This window comes from Vulpes vulpes, chromosome 7, assembly GCF_048418805.1.
Source record: "Vulpes vulpes isolate BD-2025 chromosome 7, VulVul3, whole genome shotgun sequence".
NCBI lineage: Eukaryota > Metazoa > Chordata > Mammalia > Carnivora > Canidae > Vulpes > Vulpes vulpes.
The window spans coordinates 56,759,213-56,771,429 of NC_132786.1; the positions used below are offsets into that span (position 1 = coordinate 56,759,213).

The 12,217-nt window shown below is 40.8% G+C and overlaps 1 protein-coding gene across 3 annotated transcripts in view; it reads right to left on the reverse strand.

Moving 5' to 3' along the window:
- Positions 1 to 12,217, reverse strand: part of NEIL3 (nei like DNA glycosylase 3) — a 118,637-nt gene that overhangs the window by 58,526 nt on the left and 47,894 nt on the right. For all 3 annotated transcript variants that reach the window (XM_072763886.1, XM_072763888.1, XM_072763887.1), the window contains one exon: positions 10,856 to 10,950. The gene's annotated coding sequence lies outside the window, so the exon portion shown is untranslated. The remainder of the gene's footprint in view (positions 1 to 10,855; positions 10,951 to 12,217) is intronic.

Genomic DNA, 12,217 nt, shown 5'->3' on the forward strand with positions numbered 1-12,217 from the left:
TTTCCTGAGGAAGCTAATTTACTTGGTTAAATATTTTCTGCAATTCATCACGATAAGTGAGCTTTAAAGCTTCACAGAAGAATTTTGAAATTCATAGTATTTGGCAGTTTTGGAAAGAATTAGGAACATTAACACTGATGTATATTTGTTTCATGTGGCATTGTCATTTTGGCCACCAACCATTCCTTGAAGATCATTTCCCCCACAATTCCTGTCAGATTATTAATGCAAAGAATTGAAATAACTATGTCAACATAAACTGTTTTATTGGTCAAACTGAAAGACAGAAAGGGTTCAGGTTCCAGAAGGCAGTTACTATAAACATTAGAATTCTGGTGGGAACCATTTTTGTTCCAGTGAGAAGATGCATCAAGGTAACCCTTTAGGGATCCCTGGGTGGCGCAGCGGTTTAGCGCCTGTCTTTGGCCCAGGGCGCGATCCTGGAGACCCGGGATCGAATCCCACATTGGGCTCTTGGTGCATAGAGCCTGCTTCTCCCTCTGCCTGTGTCTCTGCCTCTCTCTCTCTCTGTGTGACTATCATAAATAAATAAAATTTTTAAAAAATTTATAAAAAAAAAAGGTAACCCTTTAAACATGCAGGATTCCCACTAAAGGAAAGGTAAAGGGGCGATTATTATCTGCCTTCACTGGGTCAAAATGTGGGGGATGAGGTTTGTGAGGAGCTCCCCTTAAGAAATAGGAGCTGAGAAACAAAAATCTTACTGGCTTTTAAATATTTTTTCAATTAAATTTATTTTATTTATTTGGGAAAGAGAGAGCAAGAGAACATGGGCAGGGGGAAGGGCAGAGGGAGAAGTAGACTCTCCTCAGAGCAGGGAGACTGACAGAGGTCTCAATCCCAGGACTCCAGGATTATGACTTAAACTGGAGGCAGACACTTAACTGACTGAGCCACCCCCAGGTACCCCCAAATCTTACTAGTTTTTAGGGTTGGGCATGGTTTCAGTCATTGTAGACCAAGGACCTAGATTATATAAGAGGCTTGAAATCTTTTTTATTTGCAGATTCATTATTATTTTTAATGGTTGCTCGTTTTACATAATGAGGAACTGGAAACTCTGAAGACATTAATGACCTGTGGCCGTGTTTGTACAGCCAGCAAGACATTTGGAGAAGTGGAAGCAAAGGCCAGAGTAGGAGATGGCAGCTGACAAGAAGAGCAGATATGAAGCTAAATCCTTCTGGCCACTATAGAGAGACAAACGGGACAGCCTTAAGCCTGAGAATGAACCTGGAGTTTAAAACAGAAATGCTGCCATTATGCCATTACGCCTTGTCATCTACTCTGCGGATGTCCCAAACTTGCCTGGGTTGTGTCGAGGCATGATGTGAAGTTTGGGCAATGCTGAAATTGAGAGCTGTAGAATGACAGCAACAGATGGACCTCGCTAGCATGAAGCAATCAAAGATGTGCAAAGTCTGAGCAAAAATTCTCAATCCTGCAATCCTGAGCTTGACAGACCATATAGAAGCAGGTTATATCATTAGCTAAAGGTCAGATATAAATATAGGGCGCTGCTAAAGACAGTTGGGTATGCTCTATCCTCCTCAATCACATTTATTTCTATACCTGGGAGATAACTTGTCAGCTGTGTGCATATCCATCTCCACCTATGTGATAAAACAAGTAGAAATCTCAGGAGGTGCCAGAGTCCAATCCACTGTATTTGGTGTCTTAATGAGAACACAGTAGTTAGAATACAGTAAAATGGATTCATATTCCTAATAGAACAGAGGGGCCCATTTCAGCAGCCAAATACAGGATCACTTCTTGCCCTAACTTCTAGCACATAATTTTAATCAGCTACCAAAGTCAACAGAAAAATTCAGCTTATTTGTAGATGTCTCAAAACCCGTTAAGAAAAACCAAGTACAATATTTTGATATTGTTCACTTTGCGCAGACGGGGTTCAGAGTTTATCTGTTAAGCCTGAAGAAGGATTCTTCGGCATTTCTCATCTAATTATTGTTGGCTTAGACCCAATCTGAGCTAGTGATTAAACCACAACAGGCTCTATTTTCCATTATTAATCTCTTGGACTTGAAAGGTTTATCAGACCCAAAGCAATTAGACATTTAAAATTCTGGAATTTGCTTACTTGCTAAATACTGACACCTGAGATTTTTTCTGTCCCTCTGTTTTCATTTATGAAGCAACTGGAAAATGCTAAGGTAGGTGTGTGTGTGTGTGTGTGTGTGTGTGTGTATACACCTGCCCCTGCACTCACACACTTGCATGTGCATGCACATGTACATGTTTCATAATCTTTTAGGGATAAGTATCCACCTTTACAAAATATTCTATTTTAGATTAGCAAAGTTGAGAAACTCTGCATTCTCTTCATGCGTTAACTCAACTAAGGCATCCAGAGCCATCTCCTAAATGCCGACTGGAATTATGGTCTATTTTCAATGTGGAGGTTTGCTTCAGCAGACATTTATGTGACAGCTTGATTATCAATGGTGTGATTAATTCCTCAGCACACGCATGTCAGGACTTGCTTCAGAGTTTGAGTGCTAACGTGAAAGGGATGGATTAGCACTGCATGTCAGGAATTCAAAAGTCCCCAGAAGGGAAGGAGTAAGCATGACATCAACTCAGAAAAGACCAAGCAAGGTACAGAAATATTTGTAAGGATTCCAGATAAGAAAATACCTTTGTACAAATTTCACCTTAGAGTGTTCTTTCAAACTGTGTATGAAGTTGAATTGTTTTATAGAAGGGTCTTCAATAATCTTCCTCAGTGTTGCTTGGACTTACTGCTGCATTTTAGGAAAAAAGGAGTGATATTTCAAAGAGAGAGAAACACTACTTGGAGGATTTCTGATTATGAAAATGATGCATAATGGGGGAAAGTCTGTACAGAGTTCTTGCATGATACTATAGAAAGTTTTAGAATTTTTCTTTATAGAAATTTTTCTAGAAGAGTAGAAAATGTAAAAGTATAACTCTCCAGCAGAAGTGTGAATTTGGTCTCTGATAGATGCATGGATTTCTTAAGACTTTCTCTTTTGGTATTAGAAAAGGGAAACACAATAATGGTAGCTTCATTAAATAGGGGTTTCTTTTTCTCATATATTAAGTCTGGACATAGGTAGGTGAGGTTGGTGTTGTGGCATGATATTATTAACATCCTGGCCTTTGTCTTTCTGCTCCTTCAAACTCCTGGTTACCTCATAGTTCCAAGATGGCATTCTCTACGTCTATAGAATCTCCTTCTGTATTCCAGGCAGGAAGAATAAGAGAGCTATGAGGAGGAAGGTCTGACTTGTATGGCAGGAAAGCAAAACTACATAGAAATTCCTGGTAGGTTTCAGCTTATTTCATTGACTAAACCATGTCACATGATCAGTCTTTGCCATAATACAGTCTGAAAAATGCTGTGGATACTTTTTTTTTCTTTTTTTTTATACTTTCCTCTCTTCCTTCTCTTCTCTTCTCTCTTCTCTTCTCTTCTCTCTCTTCTCTTCTCTTCTCTTCTCTTCTCTTCTCTTCTCTTCTCTTCTCTTCTCTTCTCTTCTCTTCTTTTTTCTCTCCTTCTCTTCCCTTCCCTTCCCTTCCCTTCCCTTCCCTTCCCTTCCCTTCCCTTCCCTTCCCTTCCCTTCTCTTCTCTTTTTTTGGCTGTATTGCCAATAAAAAGTAAATGAGGGCCCTTTTGGTAAAAATGAAGGAGAGGATGGATATTGGGTAGGCAAGCAGCATGTTCTGGCACATGTTCCTTCAAGATATTTACCAATATCCATTCTGGTTTCATGATGCCTATGACATTCTGATTGTTATTTTGTACGCCATGCCTTCCCATCCTTATTTGGCTTGATTAGAAGTGGATTTTGTTCAATATAGCTTTAGTACATGGAACTGATGTTCTCAAAGACTAATGACATCCTGAGAGCTTGTTTCTCAACTTCATTCCCCCACAGTACTCCAAAACAACACCACCAACCACCCAATTACTCATACACACAGAAAGACTAGGGAGGTGTACTAGGTTGGCAATACTGGACATAAAGTCAAAAGCAAAGCCATCATCATTCTTCATATAGTGGCCCTGAGAGTTGAAACCTGAAGGATAAGTTATGTTGGTACTAAAAACCCAAAGTAAACACTGATAGAACTAACAGGATTAAGTAGACAAGCCCAATGGAGATTTTATCATCCCTTATCAAGAGCAGATAGTAAAATCTCCAAAATAAACCATATGTTGGGAAATGAAACATTTTTAAAAGATTTTATTTATTTATTTGACACAGAGAGAAAAAAGAGCAAAAGCAGGGGAGCAATAGGCAGAGGGAGACGGAGAAGCAGGCTCCCTGCTGAGCAGGGAGCCTGACTCAGAGCTCAATCTCAGGACCCCAGGATCATGGCCTGAGCTGAAGGCAGATGTTTGAGCCACCCAGCTGCCCCTGGGAAATGAAACTTATTAAATAAATTTAAAGGCTTGATTTTAAAAGTGTATTAATGGATAATGATAGACTTTAAATTAGACATCAATAGAATAAAATATCTTGATAAGCCCAAAATTTGAAAATTAAAGAGCTCCCTCCTAAATGTCAAAGAGATCAAAGATTTAAAAAATCACAAAGGAAATGAAAACTTAATTTGACTAAAGTTATAATGAAAATATAGCCTCTGAGCATTTGTAGGATGCTGCTAAAGTAGTACTTACAAGAAGATTCTTAAATTAGAAAAGGAACAAGTTTTTAAAGATTAAAAAAAAAAAAAGATTTAAGGTCACTCTAACTTCCCACCTTAAGAAGCTAGAAAAAGACAAGCAATTTAAGCCCAAGTATGCAAAAGGACAAAAATAATAAATATGAGTATAAATCAAGAAATAAAAAATGAACAATGTAGAAAATTATCAAAACCAAAAGCATCTGAAAAGATGAATAAAATCCATCAAACTCTAGCTAGATTGATAAGGACAAAAAAAAAGAAAGTTAAAAGAAAACCAAATCTACTATTCTCAGGAATAAACGAGAGGTGTTTGTTTGTTTGTTTATTTGTTTAATACCATAGATATTAGAGGAATAAGAAGGGAAAATTTGGAACAATTTTATAACAATGTGTATGACAATTTAGCTGAAATGGACAAGTTCCTTGAAAATCACATTTCAAAACTGACATGATAGAAAATCTGAGTAGCCTCATAATAATGGAATTGAATTTATCATCAAAATCTCCCCACAACTAAAACTTGGGTGTCAGAGGGCGCTCATGGTGAATTTTAGCACACATTTAAGAAAGAAAGAAAGAATGCAAATCCTACAGATGGTTTCACTTAGAATAGAAGAGGAGGTAATAATTCCCAGCATTGACTAGAGGGCTGATAGCAGGCCTGGCATTTAATTTTTTCCCTACTTACAAGCTAATAAATTAACCTATTACTATTTCATAGACTCTGGCAGAAGATGTGAGACTCCTGGATCAGAGACAAATGACTTTATTACAGACAGCAAGCAGCATGAGCATCATTCTGTCTGTGTCTATCCCTTTTCTTGAGGCCCCGAGAAGTGACACGAGGGGCCCAAGTGGAAGCCCGGACGCGCAGTGAACTGCATTTGCATAGGAGGGATTCTGAGCTTGGAGAATCTACTGACTGGTTGTCTGTCTGGTGACCAGGCCCTGACATAAAATGAGGAAAAATGGTTTTGGTTTTAGCTCAGCTATCGGTGTATTCCTAGTAAGGGACAAATCACCGTGTTTTGGGATCCTGGTTTCACCATCTACACAATCAGAGCATTGGGACGAGGAGATTTCTCAGGACCCTTCCAACTCGATAACTATAACTGATTGTGTCTGCGAATTAAGGAAGGTTGAAAAATGGAGCCTTAAAATATTTTCTGTAATAGAATTAAGAGCACAAACTTAAAGCCGTGGTAAACTCCTTTCGTCCACTTCTGGCCTGAAAACATCAATGCCCCCACCCTATGATTCCTATGCTACTGAGGGATCTCTAACTTCCTAACATTTCTACTCAAGGTTTCAAATCTGTGCTGCTCATGATATTCTTTTTTACAACCATTTAAAAATATCTCTTGACCCTTGAACATTACGGGTTTGAACGTGCAGGTCTTACTTATACGCAGATTATTTTTTTTTTTTTGATAAAAGTACTAGAAAGGTATTTTCTCTTCCTTATGATTTTCTTTATAATAGTTTCTTTAAACTACCTTAGGAATATGGCATATAATACATAGAATGTATAAAATATGTGTTAATCAACTATTTATGGTATTGGTAAGGTTTTTGCTCAACAGTAGACTATCAGTAGTTAAGTTGTGGGGGAGTCAGAAGATGTGCACAGATTTTCAACTGCGTAGGGGGTGTGGGTACCCCTAACCCCCAAGTTGTGCAAAGGTCAACTGTACTGTCAAGTCATCTTGACTCTTGCATGAAATCAATGGACATTCTCTCCCTTAGTTATTTTAAAAATTTAACTTCACTTGTTAGGTTAGCAGTTCTCAAACTCTGTCCCACATGATGTTATCTGAAAATAGTATACCTAGAAAAATGAAGGTTTTGGAAACCTTAGGTTAAACAAAGAAAGGTAAAAGTAGTTTCTTTTATGAGGACTTCCAAGAGTCTCAATTACTCGCCATGGAATGCTGATTCCCAAATCAATCTGACCACTGAAAAGCGTTCTAAGAAATACACTTTGGAAATGCTATTTTGGATTCTTCAGCATTAAGCCTTGTGATTATTTTATAGTTTGCAGAAAGTCTGCCTAATTAAAAAGAGAAGAAGAAGAAGAAGAAGAAGAAGAAGAAGAAGAAGAAGAAGAAAGAAGGAAAGAAAGAAAGAAAGAAAGAAAGAAAGAAAGAAAGAAAGAAAGACAAAACATAAAGCTCTTAATTTGCCCTTTTATCATATTTTCCAGCTAGGAGATTTGTGTTGCCTTGGCCCAACTGTGCTTCTCATCCAGCTGAATAAAACAGAGGGAAATTAAAGATACGGGTACAAGGACAGTGGACCTACTTAATGAGGAAGCGAACAGAAAGATAAGCCATCGTGACACAGGACGGTGAGGGGACCAAGCAGCCTAGTGGGGCACGAAACTGACAGAATTGAAACTAGTTGGAAATGCCGGCAGTCAACGCAGATTCTTCTAGAAACAAAGTCCAGGCAAGATGAGTAGATGAGGCAGGATTCAGGCTTGGTCAAATAGGGTTGGAATTGCAGAAAATGTAGTCTCTTGGAAAGCTTGGGTTTCAGTATCCCTAGGGACTTAGTACCCTAGGGAGGAACTGAGTCTCAGCACTGCCCAGCCCCTGAGACAAATGCCTCTTCATTTGCCACCCCTGGTGTCTCAGATCACCAGGCAAACTCCTTTCGGCTTTAAAAGCCAAGGCAAACTGCACGAGAGGGCAACCTCTAATGCTTTGGGTGGATTTGGGATTCTGAGAGCGTCACCTGTGTGAGGAATAAGGGCTGATTCCTAGAGTCCTTGAGCTTCATCTTTTTCCGCCTAGGAAGTCTGCTGTTACCAGAGTAGCGACAAAAAGCCCCCATTAGAGCTTATCCATGACAATTAGGCTCCAAGCCTTGTGTGTTTTAGATTTTAAACCAATTCCAGCAATCAGGCATGCTCTGCATGATACCATGTTTGGCGCTGAGCTACTGAAAACCTGGAAACAAGTGATTTACACACAGAAAGGGCTCCTTTGCCTGATGTACCCGATGGTACAGAGACAGGTAGTCCCAGGGCTGCAAAAGCCGGAGCTCTGCAAGGTCATCAAGGACTCGTTTTTTTCTTCTCTGCCTTCTTCAGTGTGTGGCCTTTGCATTCATGTTTGCAAGATGCTGCTCCTCCAGGCGTCACACCTGTACTCCACGCAAGAAGAAAGGGAAAGATCCAGAAGCCTTTCCCATAAGGCTTTGTCCTCTGTTGAGAAGGAGTGTGCTTTCTCCAGGTAAATCTGCCTCCAGCATCTTACCGGCCAGAACTGGGTAGCACAGCTTTCCCCAGCTGCACATTCCTTGGAGAAGTGAAGATATTTATAAGGTAAACGGAGAACCTTGATCGTCAGCTCCAAGACAGCTGGAGTCCCATTTCTGGTCGGGGGAAGGGGAGACTAGGTAGTGGCGGGTGCTGAGCAGCTTCTGCCTGTTGTACAGAAATTGGACGAGACACAGAGAAGCATTCCTCCATTCTGCTCATCCACGGACTTATCTAGCCCTCCTCCCTCTTTCTCCTGATCGATACCTTATTTGAAAATAAAGAGGCTCTTGGCCTTACCTCGGTAGTTAGGTAAAGCAACTTCTAAGCTATATTCCTGAACCCTGGGGCTTCCTGAGGCAAATAACCCCCAAAACCATGCCCCCCTCCTTGGGGACACTTAGTATCCCTAAGAAAGAACTTTTACGAGAAAGAAAAAAAATGCAAATAAGTTTTGAGGGCAGAAATTGAAAATAAGGTCTCATGACAGACCGTGGGCCTTTTATTTGGGTCACAAAGCAGGCCCTTCCTGTCCTCCCAAAGCCCCAGCCTTCGGCCATCAGTGCCCTGTGACCCGGTGCGTGCCCCGGGGGCAGCAGGCTCCCAGGCCTAGGGCCATGGCTCTTTGCCAAGGGCTCCGGGCACGGATTGTGGGACCCGGTCCCCTTCGTCATGGTCATGATCACCATCGTGTGTTTCTGAGTGTCCCCGGGGGGCCTGGCACCAGCCGGTGCTTAATGTGTGCTGGGGGCTTCGCTCCCACCCAGCTTCTGTCTTATGACCAGCAGTAGTGGCCACTGCCATCAGCCCCCCAGAGCTAGAGCTTTCTGAGCTGTGCATGTTCCCCGAAGCCACCTGATGGGAAAGGGACCCCACCACTCCTTAGCTCCGCTGCTGCATCATGAACCGATTTGCTCCACATGCTCATTGGTGGGGCCCCATTTCCTTGATCATGGAACCCTGTGAGGACATCACTGAGTTCAAGGTTTGCCGGAAACTTCAGGACTTGCAGGAAAAAGACAGGGCTAAGGCTTAGCAGTTCTGGGGACGGCAGGAGGGCGGGCTAGTGCCTTCCTAGGGCAGCCCGCTGAAGGAATGAGTGCACAGATGTCACATGGGAAGCGGGGATGGTGAAAAAGTTTAGATTTAGTTGTCCAAAGTCCTATACGCTGGTAAAAGAGCAAAACTGAACATCGACGGGGGGTTCTTACTTAGCTATCTTTCAACTACGGTCTATTGTCCTTTAAGAAGTGTCATGACACTTCTCATGACTTCACTGAGAGGTCACAAAACCCAACGCACATTGGTGACTTCAGTTTAACCTAAAGGACCGCACCTGTCAGTGACATGCGTGGCTGCCATGCACGAGCAAGAACAGATGCTTTCCCAAGGTCAGAGAAGCTACTTATAAAGCATCAGGATGTGGGCACCTGGTGGCTCAGCGGTTGAGTGTCTGCCTTCGGCTCAGGGCGCTATCCCGGGGTCCTAGGATTGAATCCCGCATCGGGCTCCCTGCATGGAGCCTGCTTGTGTCTCTCCCTCTCTCTCTGTGTCTCTCATGAAAAGATAAATAAAATCTTAAAAAAAGAAAAAGAAAAGCATCAGGATTCGGGATGAAGTATATTATTTCCTTCCAGGTGTATCGTATACTATGTTCTTTAGTGGAACTAAAATTGCACTGTATTCCGGTTTAATGTGGTTTATTTCCTCATACATATTTACATCTGTATTCTGCTTGCTTCCTCTACAAGCAAGTTCTCCATCATAACAATAGATCTTCTAATGGTCTATCCTTGCTCATAATGCTTCTTTTTTTACTAGTAGCAATTTCTACTGTGACGCGCTATTTGACGTGTGCTTTTTTTTCCTGTTGTTCAAGGGCTTTTGAGATTTCCATACTCCTTCACATCAGCCTCATCGTCTGGCATTATTTCTGGAGGACCACGGGCTGCCCATTTATTTCCCAAGTATGTTTCAGAATCCTTCATCTCCCCTCGGTATTTCATGATTGCAGATGGCTTTTCTGTAGCGTGTTTGTTTTTCTCAAAGTCTATACTTGTTCAAGCTTGATGCTCCAGCTCGACTCAATAATGACTCCGTAAGAACCTGAACGTTTGCAGATTGTGACCGCTACTGAGTCTAATTGTGCCTTCTGGTTCACAGGTGCCATGGCTTTCTTTACTTCTAATAATCTGTAATGATTTTAAACTTCATTGTAACTTCAAGGCATCTTGAAGATCTTTTCTGCATGTGTCCTTCTTTACAGAATTTAGTTCTAGGGGTGCTCTTCCTTCTAACTGTTCTGAGCAATGGAAAGGACTTCTATTAAACACTAAAGATTACTCCTCTCCAGTTTCTTATCTGACACACTCTGGCTTTTAACCCACATTTCCCACCTGGCAACTTGAGATACACAACATATTCATAGCTTTGCAAAGCATTTTCCAACAGTCTCCTACTGTCTTGATATTCAGGCACTGATGACAAGGACAATTATTTAATAATGCACTATTTTGCCACCCATCCTTTCCTACAATTACACGGTTAGTAGGAAAAAAAATGATCAGCTATGTAATATAACCGAACAGAGACTAAAATAAAAATCTAAAAGCAGATCTAACTGTACTTTTGAAATAAATGGACCATGTGGAGGAAAAGAGGCTTGCATGAGAAAAAGAAAAAAGAAAACAAGAGTAAATGTAAAGGAAAAGTAAAATAGCAACAGCTGTCTGTAATATACATGGAAATTAAACTTCATGTTCTTTGCATATTTTAAAATCATATGATCATGAAAAAATTTTTACCCATTTGAAAGAAAACCAGCATGCATTAGAATTATCCACAAGAAGAACTGAGTATATCCTGAACAAGGTAGCCTGAGATGTTGCAACTCACCCATGTCAAAATGATAGGTCAGAGAAGGATCCAGAAGAGCACACCTGACTTGGATGCAGGAGGCAGTGCTGGAGACCCAGGCTGGGTGAAGAAACCTGTTGATATCAAAAAAGGACAAGAAAGAAGGGACTTAAGTTGGATATATATATATATATATATATATATATATATATATATATATATATATAATGACCATGGGTTTTTAAGATATTTTGTGGTAAAGCAGGACTGTTCCATTTACCATGGATTCTGGTCGCGGGAATGCAATTAATAAAGCATGTCATTGGAAATTACATTATATCACATGCTTTATTATCACTCAACACATATGTAATTCATATACTGATGGAGGGTTGCAGAGGAGATAGTCTATGAATCAAAACAGGCAGGAAAAGCTGGGGTGCCTGGGTGGCTCAGTCAATTTAAGCAGCAATTCTTGATTTTGGCTCAGATTGTGATCTCAAGGTTGTGAGATCAAGCCCAGTGTCAGGCTCCACGCTCATTGGGGAGTCCACTTGAGAGCCTCTCCTTCTCCCTCTGCCCCTTCCCACCACCCACTGTGGCATGTGTGCACTCGTGCATGTGCACTCTCTTTCATAAATAAATAAATAAATAAATAAATAAATAAATAAATCTTAAAAACAACAACAGGCAAGTAAAGACAATCCATTACTTCACAATTTTGGAAATTCTTGCACTGACATTAGGAAGGTTTATTTCTCTATTTTACAACAATTTCTTTTGTGATTTAAGCTTATTTGTTTTTGCATTATTTTTCCATCAATATAAACACATTTACTTCCTTTCATTCTACTACCTTTAAACACTTAACGGCAATTACATTTCCCTTTCCCTTCACATTTTGATTCTTTGAGCCTCCTTTTAATATCTCCTAAAAAAATAAAGCCTCCCAGCTAGTTGTTCATGGCTCGCCCGCTCATGAAGAGCTATTTCTCAGGTCTGGAAGAAAATATGGTAGGACACTGATGGGTTCACTCACACAGCCTGAGAGCTTCCTTTGGACAGCATGGCAATTAGGGAAAGCCAGGACCCTCCCTCCCTGGGGATCCCAAACCCTGCCCACACAGAATGGTACAGACTTGAGGATTAGGCACCCAAAAGTAGGTTGTGTCACGGAGTCAGGAAAAGAGAAGGGAAATGTGAGAGTCCAAGAAAGGCTCTGGTGGCAATGAGGACAATGAACAATGAGTGGCTAATGTGAACGTACTGAGAATCTCTAGAGGTGGTGCATGGCAGAGGATGCAAAGATCTTGGTCAACAACAACAAAAAGGTCTTAGAAAGACAGTTCATAAAGAAAAAATTTTTTATACCCTGCAATTTTTACCTAAAGCTTTTGGAGA